Below are 10,198 nucleotides of genomic sequence, written 5' to 3' on the forward strand. Positions count from 1 at the left end.
AAACTATTAAAGTGTAAATGAAAATACAGCTTCACCACTTTAGTCATATTTTTTGCGCTTGAGAAACCTCTCTATGACTTTTGCTCCGGACGTCTTCTGTCTGTTTAAGACTATGGTTTGAGATTGTCATTACTGCCACATGTGGTGGAAAAGAGCAGTACAACAGAGTATCTCTGTGGCCCATACGGACCTCAGCTGAGAAACAGGTATTTTTTGGCAGCTCTCTAGGGGGATGCTGAAGGCCCAACAATGTTAAGAAAGGATGCTTTAAACAAAACACAGCACTTCTGTCAGGTACTGCAGGAGATGCACAGCATCCATGGCAGGAGAACACATAGCCAATACTATATAAGCATGTAAGCATGCACTGTACTATTTAAAAACAATATGTACAGTATGTCTATGAAATATTTAACAATAATTTTTCACCAAATACCACTCAGCTGCCTCATACTTATAACACAGTGGTTCTTAACCTTGTTGGAGGTACCGAACCCCACCAGTTTCATATGCGCATTCACCGAACCCTTCTTTAGTGAATAAAAAAAATAAAAATAAAAATTTCATTCAAGGCAAAGTTATATGTTTTTTTTACTGGTGCACAAAATGAACCGTGCATGAACATCACCTTGTTCAAAGAACAAAACCAACACAATGCATTAGCTCACAACAAATTGCACACCTGCAAATCAGTGCGACTTCTGCTGTTGCCTTTGAGAGACCAGTTCAGATATGCGTGGCTTCACCTTGGCAAGTGCGACTCTCATGTCATTTTAAATGATAAATGCTCAAATAAAATTATTTATTTATTTTCACAGCAAAGACTGTTCCTTTTCTTCGTTTTCCATCCAGACATACAATAGTATTTTTTGTTATTGTCATTGTAAGTGGGCCAAAACACTCATATTAGGAAAGAAATCTCATGGAAATGACATGTGTCATTTGATTATAATAATAAAACATCCATCCATCCATCCATTTTCTACCGCTTATTCACTTTGGGGTCGCGGGGGGCGCTGGAGCCTATTTCAGCTACAATCGGGCGGAAGGCGGGGTACACCCTGGACAAGTCGCCACCTCATCGCAGGGCCAACACAGATAGACAGACAACATTCACACTCACATCCACACACTAGGGCCAATTTAGTGTTGCCAATCAACTTATCCCCAGGTGCATGTCTTTGGAAGTGGGAGGAAGCCGGAGTACCCGGAGGGAACCCACGCAGTCACGGGGAGGACATGCAAACTCCACACAGAAAGATCCCGAGCCCGGGATTGAACCCAAGACTACTCAGGACCTTCGTATTGTGAGGCAGATGCACTAACCCCTCTGCCACCGTGAAGCCCAATAATAAAACATTTAATTTGTTATTTAGTCAGGTTTGGGACAGGTGTGCTCACATGTGCTCCACTGAATGCTCAAGGAGTTTTTGCGTTTGCTCACACATATGGAAAATTATAGGGAACATTGTTTGAGGGTATCCATAATACGCCGATAGGGAGAAGTTTTTATTTACACAATGAGTCGGGTGTGTCTTGACCTTCGTGGCGGAGGCTCCGCCGAACCCCTGAAGCCGACTCACCGAACCCTGGGGGTTCGGTCGAGCCCAGGTTAAGAACCACTGTTATAACATATCACTAGATAGGCTGAATGTCACTTTTTTACTGTTGTTTGGGACTTTTATGTTTTTACCAACGGTGCAACATTCTCGTTTGTTAATATTTTTGGCGATTTTTTGCCTGCTGCCATAACGGGCCCTCAAAAACCCAATTCCATTCCAAGCTGGGATGACAAAGTAACACACTGATCCATGAACATAAGCTTGACTTAAACTCCCTAAGCCCCAAAAAGTGACACAATATTTCGGAGTGGTTGTCATGTGACAGTCATGTGACCATCCCAGGAAATGGATTTTCAAGTTTGTTTGTCAATGCTCGATTTACTGAGCTGTACGCTCCAAAAGTGAACCACTTATGTTCCATACTTGACGGGAGTTTGTCCAAAATATAGGCATATTACTTTTTTTGTCAAAGTATTTACCAATACCACAATTTAAAAAGATGAATAACTTTTATCCGTCCACATTGTTCTTTATTGACATTTTGGAGCTGCCATTTTCATCTTAGCTTTGAATCTGGGCGACATTTTTGGCGGTGGTGACCTTGCCATGTATATTAATACAATTGTGTTTCACGCTCATATTGATGTACCTAATTTTTTCGAAAAATTATTTTCGCTATCCAAAGATTTTTAATGCATATACTGTACGTTGTTATTTTTGTAATATAAAAGTCTTAAAACTGTGTTAGCACTTCAGGAAGTTGCTATGTTTTTGGTTGCAAATGCAGGGCATGACCAATGACAGTGTCATCTAAACAGAGCTAAAAGCTAATTTAATAACATCCTATTTTTAAGCAGTGCTAAAAAAAAATTAACTTCCGAATTGTGATTCTCATTTGTTATTCCGATTCTATATTGATTCAATTTTTTAGAAAATCGTTTAAAGATTTCTTGTTAAAATAAATCAATGTTTTTTTGTAAGAATCGATTTTTACAAATGCGTTTTTCAGGCTATCTTCGCACTTACTAGCTGGGCGTATACGTTATATGTCAGTAACCAAGAGAAGTATTTGGAACCTGGAACCTGTTTATAAAGGTTTTATCCTCATTTTTATCCCAAACAAGATATCGCAAATCTAGAATCGTGTTGAATCAAGAATCGATTCTGAATCAAGTCACATCCACAAGAATTGGAATCAAAACGATACATGAGTTTTGAAAGATTCATATCCCTATTATTTTATGCCCTTAAATGCACATTTTAACCCAATTAACAATTACAATTCTTTAATAGGGTGTCAAATATTACAATTTCACTGTTCCTACTATATTTCTTGAATGAATCATTAAAAAACAAGCTAAAAAAAAAAAATAGGTGTGTGGCCACAATGTATACATCACTTTCTGGCTAAAAATTGCTAGAGAAAACCTGACTTATTTGTCACAATAGCAATAATGGGAATAAACCACTCAATAAATGTCACTCTTTCAATTATTGTGAATTGATATACATTCTTTTGTTCAATTCAATGTACATTGGTGGTTTCTAATAAGGAATAAGATGGTTCACTTCCCCTTTGGTCCGGATGACACGATGTCGAATATTTCCAAAAACAATTTGAAATGTGGACTCGTCAGACCACAGAACACTTTTCCACTTTGCATGAGTCCATCTTAGATTATCTCGGGCAGACAGATGTAGCGACGAACTGTATTTAGTGACAGTGGTTTTCTGAAGTGTTCCTGAGCCCATGTGGTGATATCCTTTAGAGATTGATGACGGTTTTTGATACAATGGTCAGGTCACGGTCACTCAATGTTGGTTTCCGGCCATGCCGCTTACGTGGAGTGATTTCTCCAGATTCTCTGAACCTTTTGATGATATTATGGACCGTAGATGTTGAAATCCCTAAATTTCTTGCAATTGCACTTTGAGAAACGTTGTTCTTAAACTGTTTGACTATTTGCTCACGCAGTTGTGGACAAAGGGGTGTACCTCACCCCATCCTTTCTTGTGAAAGACTGAGTATTTTTTGGGAAGCTGTTTTTATACGCAATCATGGCACCCACCTGTTCCCAATTAGCCTACACACCTGTGGGATGTTCCACATAAGTGTTTGATGAGCATTCCTCGACTTTATCAATACGTATTGCCACCTTTCCCAACTTCTTCGTCACGTGTTGCTGGCATCAAATTCTAAAGTTAATGATTATTTGCAAAAAAAAAAAAACGTTTATCAGTTTGAACATCAAATATGTTGTCTTTGTAGCATATTCAACTGAATATGGGTTGAAAATGATTTGCAAATCATTGTATTCCGTTTATATTTACATCTAACACAATTTCCCAACTCATATGGAAACGGGTTTGTGTATATATATATATATATATATATATATATATATATATATATATATGTATATGTATATATATATATGTATACCTGTATATATATAACACATATATACATGTATGTATATATTGTATGTCCAGTATATGTATATATGTATAGGTATATGTATGTATATATTTTTTTGTTTTGTTTTTAAATTATAAATTGTATTGAATTTAGAACTGGAATAGATAAGAATAGCGATTCGGATGTGAATCGATTATTTTCAGCACCCGTAACATTTCAATTGACAGATCACCAGAAATTTTCTTGTTTACACTTTTATTCCTTTAGATAAAACAATGCAGCTAAATACCTACAACAGTATCATTCATCAGCCCAGATGGTGGCAGCTTAGGACCGTATGCCCCCCCTCACCCCCTCTGTACTTTTTATGTGCAGTGACAATAAAGTTCCGTTCCATTCCAGTTCGGGATAATAAAAAAAAATGTTTTGCCCTGAATGTCATCAGGGACATCAGTTAGTTGATTTTGTTTTTTTACTGTTGTTGTACACTATATGGAATACATTTTCTCAGGGATTCAAATGTCTTTTTTTTTACAGTTGAATTTACTGTAATAGGTTTTAAAATGAGTTCAAATCAATCTGCTGACTCAACGTGTCAAACTCAAACTTGAACAGACAGATCATAAGCAATAATTCTTTGACTCGTTAAAAAAATAATCGCTGGCCAGTCGACTATTCAAATAATCGTCCTAAGGGAGGGTAAAAACACTAAAAATGAATTCCACTTGGTCAGCCGTGTACCCATCGTAATTATATTGCCACAATTCCTCCTACTCAGGTGTGTTCTCTCAGCATTAGTACAGTGGAGAAGTCACTGTGCTGCTTTGTAATGCTGCTAGACCAAATGAAGACATGTTTCTAAATCCAGCCGAATGGGAACTTTTCCCTTTCAGCAACACAACACAAGACTCTTGAGGAGATGCCATTGCTGCTTCGCTGCTTTTTCACTCCCTCTGATTACTCCTCTCATCTTATGTAAATCCTCTTAAGTCACATGTTATTGTTTATTGCAACTGTGAAGGTTAGGTGTTCCTAAGCCCCGTGTGTGCTCTTATCTCAGCGGCGCATGCATCTTTGTCTCTCCAATGTGTCTTGCTTTGCTAATACACTAATGGAGGAGGAAAGTTGTCTGTCTTGATGCAGTGCAGACAACCAATCTACTGCGGTAGAAAGCTAATCTCTCCCATTGGCTAACAACTCCTCATGAAAGCGAGGCAGACGCATGCATCGGGGGTATCTCAGCATTATCAAAAGCGTGGTGTTTGGGGGAGATTTGAAAATAAAGTGACATTATAAACATTTCCAAATATAAGCACATGCAATGTTGCATGAGACAGTCTGCTCCAAAATCATCAACCCTTTTAATGGCAATATTTTAATGCATCACCCATGTGCTTTTACTAGGGGCTGTCTTTGAGGATTTTCATAATGAAATCTTATTCAATAACTCCTAGAAATTACTGGCCAAAGGTATAGATGTGTATGTGCAAGTTAAAGGAAACGGCAGGCTGTCTTATTTTATTCGATTTATTACAATCTTTGGCAAGCTAGGTAATGTTTGCTGTGGTCTGGAACAACATGGCACACAAACAACTATCTGAAATGCAGCCAATATTACATACAGATAATGCGTCATGAGACATGCCAAACTAAATTATATACAAAGAGGATAAAAGTAAAGGAAAAATAAATTTGCTCAAATATACCATAATGATGTAATATGTACATACAGCTAGCCTAAATGGCATGTTACCAAATGTTGACCAAATATGCCTGATTAGCACTCCAACAAGTCAATAACATCAACAAAGTGCACCTTTTGTGCATTCAAGCACAGCATAAAACGTTTGGTGGACAAAATGAGACAAAGGAGTGGCATAAAAGACGTCTTTCTGTGGCAGCATCGGAGAAAGTTGTACATGTAAACTAACGCGATGATTTCAAGGGTCACTGAAATTAGTAGAACAAAATGGCGCTTGCCAAATACTCTCATCAGTGAAACATGTTTAATACAAACAGTGGGATTTCTAACAATTACAACGTTTTGTGTCATTTTGTTCTCCTACGGAAAACATTAAAACAAAAAAATCTATTTTATATATACATAATTTTTTTCTTAATCTTTTTCCATTTTCACACATCTCTGAAAGAGGTCCATGCGGCTTGAGAGCCGAGGGTTGCTGACCCCCGTCCTAGACCTAGACAGAATATCTGTTAAGGCTTTGAGCTCCATCTACCCAGGTTTGTGTTTTGGAGTTTTCCCTCCCCTTGAGGGATTGCCTGACCAGGCTAATGAACTCAAGTTTGGAATCAGAGTTGTACTTCTTCCAGACAGTATAGGTCCACGGCACCTTATTCAGTCTTATTTGGTGCAACCCCACAAAGGGCTTACCCCATCCACCACCCTGGGGACAAGCCTCTACAGAGTCTACTGTCCCAAAACCCAAACGCAACATCCTACGTATAGCTTTACAATGGATCCCCTCACATTGTGGTATTGAAGGCAACAAAGACGCAGACTAAATGGCAAAAAGGAGGGCCGATCAAGACCAAGAAAAGAACTGAGACAGCCTGACAGAGACACAAAAAAACCATCATAAAATCTCTTTTTAAACCTCCACAAAAAGCAGAATCGTACCGTCAGCTGCCACGACCAGACCAGCTGGTCATATTCAGGCTCCGTGCAGACTGAAAAAACAAAGATCAAAGTCGTGGCCTGTCCAATGTGTCTATGTGAAGAAGCAGAACAGAACACGGCCCACATCTACAGGATTGCAGGAAGCTCTAGGTGATGAGGAGGAGATGTGGACTGACCCAAAGCCCCTGGAGCAAAAACTGTACGGCCGGGTGGATGATCTACAGACGAGGGCAAGAGTCATCCTGATGGCTCATCTCTGCAAGTTTAACAAGTGGCAACAAAAAGAAGAAGAAGAAGATAGAAAACCAGTCTTTTATAAAAGTGAACAAAACAAAGATCTCGTTTAACTTTTTCCACCTAAAAAAAGGCAAAACCACACAGTTCATTAAGGTCTTGACTAAATAAAGGGAAGTAAAATGGTAAAAGTAACAAAGCTTTTGTATGTGGAAGCAGCAACTGCTTTTAGGAAGTCTAAAGTGACAACCGAAACTAAGATGTATATCTTACTCTCTAAGCTATTTGTCTGCCCACAAGAATGTTTTTTCTAATGTTTGAAGAAGACATGATGAACGCAATCGATGTATCCTCCCAACACACCTGCTGTAAGTAAAGGCTTCAGCAAGTATTAACTTGCCTGCCTCCCACAGAAGAGACAAGTTATTACCTGCATTAGTTCCCACCTCTGCGGTGAGGTGGAGACTTGTCCAGGGTGTACCCCGCCTTCCGCCCGATTGTAGCTGAGATAGGCTCCAGCGCCCCCCGCGACCCCAAACGGAATAAGCGGTAGAAAATGGATGGATGGATAGTTCCCACCTCCCACAGAGGGGGGAGGGAGTCTTAATAACAGACGATTTGACTGTGAGGTTGATCGTCATTTCAGACTTGTCTGAATCAAATCTCAGTCCTAGTGCTTACCTAAAAGGGGAAATGCACTTCTTTTTTTTTTTAAATTGAAAAAAAATAAGTTTTTCAATCGTTCACAATCATTGTGAGAGACAAGAACACACGTGTATTTTTTTTATTTTGTTATAAAGATCACAAAAAAACGCTTGCAAGAAGTGGCCTTCAAAGCTATTTTGAAGAAACAGTTATTCCACCTTTTTTTGTTAAGTAGATAACTCCACATGTGTTCATTCATAGTTTTGATGCCTTCAGTGACAATCTACAATGAAAATAGTCATGAAAATAAAGAAAACACACTGAATGAGAAGGTGTGTCCAAACTTTTGGCCTGTACTGTACATGACTTATTTTCAACACTATTAATGAGTGAGACTCCACAGGATCTTTAACATTAAAGGAGAACATTATCACCAGACCTATGTAGGCGTCAATATATACCTTGATGTTGCAGAAAAAAGACCATATATTTTTTTAACCGATTACCGAACTCTAAATGGGTGAATTTTGGCGAATTAAACGCCTTTCTAGTATTCGCTCATCGGGAAGCAATCCGCCATTTTCTCAAACACCGAGTCAAATCAGCTCTGTTATTTTCCGTTTTTTTGACTGTTTTCCGTACCTTGGAGACATCATGCCTTGTCGGTGTGTTGTCGGAGGGTGTAACAACACGAACAGGGACGGATTCAAGTTGCACCAGTGGCCCAAAGATGCGAAAGTGGCAAGAAATTGGACGTTTGTTCCGCACACTTTACCGACGAAAGCTATGCTACGACAGAGATGGCAAGAATGTGTGGATATCCTGCGACACTCAAAGCAGATGCATTTCCAACGATAAAGTCAAAGAAATCTGCCGCCAGACCCCCATTGAATCTGCCGGAGTGTGTGAGCAATTCAGGGACAAAGGACCTCGGTAGCACAACAAGCAATGGCGGCAGTTTGTTCCCGCAGACGAGCGAGCGAAACCCCCTGGATGTCTTGGCTCACATCGTTCCTTATGCCACCGAAGATGATCAAGAGAAGAATATCGACCCTAGCTTCCCTGGCCTGCTGACATGAGGGTATGTCTACAGAATATATTAATTGATGAAAATTGGGCTGTCTGCACTCTCAAAGTGCATGTTGTTGCCAAATGTATTTCATATGCTGTAAACCTAGTTCATAGTTGTTAGTTTCCTTTAATGCCAAACAAACACATACCAATCGTTGGTTAGAAGGCGATCGCCAAATTTGTCCTCGCTTTCTCCCGTGTCGCTGGCTGTCGTGTCGGTTTCGTCGGTTTCGCTTGCATATGGTTCAACCCGATATGGCTCAATAGCTTCAGTTTCTTCTTCAATTTCGTTTTCGCTACCTGCCTCCACACTACAACCATCCGTTTCAATACATGCGTAATCTGTTGAATCGCTTAAGCCGCTGAAATCCGAGTCTGAATCCGAGCTAATGTCGCTATAGCTTGCTGTTCTATGCGCCATGTTTGTTTGTGTTGGCATCACTGTGTGACGTCACAGGAAAATGGACGCTGGATTTTAACAATGGTTAAAATCAGGCACTTTGAAGCTTTTTTTAGGGATATTGCATGATGGGTAAAATTTTGAAAAAAACTTCGAAAAATAAAATAAGCCACTGGGAACTGATTTTTAACGGTTTTAACCCTTCTGAAATTGTGATAATGTTCCCCTTTAACTAAAATTGAGGGAAGCCCTAATGGTCACAATATGTGTAAGTTTAAAAAATTAAAAATCTCAAAATGTCTGCCTGCATGCTTTGTGTGTGTGAATGTGTGCGTGCGAGCGCCTGTTTGTGTGCGTATGTGTGTGTGACCAGGAAGGAGAGGGAGGCAGCAGGCGCATAATCATTGACCTGTCTCAGTTATTGATCATATCATTTACACACGCACAAACAGCTAGTAAATACAAAAAATGCAGACTCGAAATAACTCTTTGCTGATTGCTTTGGCGCCCCCTCTAGCGCCGCATATAGTGCATTACCCACTGTTTGTGGCGAGCGCACAGTATGGCGTAAGCGATTGAAATATCATTGTATGTGTTGTCTGTCTATCTGCGATGAGGTGGTGACTTGTCCAGGGCATACTTGCCAACCTTGAGACCTCCGATTTCGGGAGGTGGGGGGTGGGGGTGGGGCCAGGGGGCGTGGTTAAGAGGGGAGGAGAATATTTACAGCTAGAATTCACCAAGTCAAGTATTTCATATATATATATATATATATATATATATATATATATATATATATATATACATACACACACACACACACACACACATATATATGTATATATACATATATAAGAAATACTTGACTTTCAGTGAATTCTAGCTATAAATATATATTTTTATTAATATATATATATATATATATATATATATATATATATATATATATATATATATAAATAAAATAAATACTTGAATTTCAGTGTTCATTTATTTACACATATACACACACATAACACTCATCTACTCATTGTTGAGTTAAGGGTTGAATTGTCCATCCTTGTTCTATTCTCTGTCACTATTTTTCTAACCATGCTGAACACCCTCTCTGATGATGCATTGCTGTGTGGCACGCACAAAAGTGCTTTCATCAAATGCACTAGATGGCAGTATTGTCCTGTTTAAGAGTGTCACAACATTGCTGTTTACGGCAGACGAACTGCTTTACG

Source organism: Nerophis lumbriciformis, linkage group LG04 (genome assembly GCF_033978685.3).
Source record: "Nerophis lumbriciformis linkage group LG04, RoL_Nlum_v2.1, whole genome shotgun sequence".
Classification (NCBI taxonomy): Eukaryota; Metazoa; Chordata; class Actinopteri; order Syngnathiformes; family Syngnathidae; genus Nerophis; species Nerophis lumbriciformis.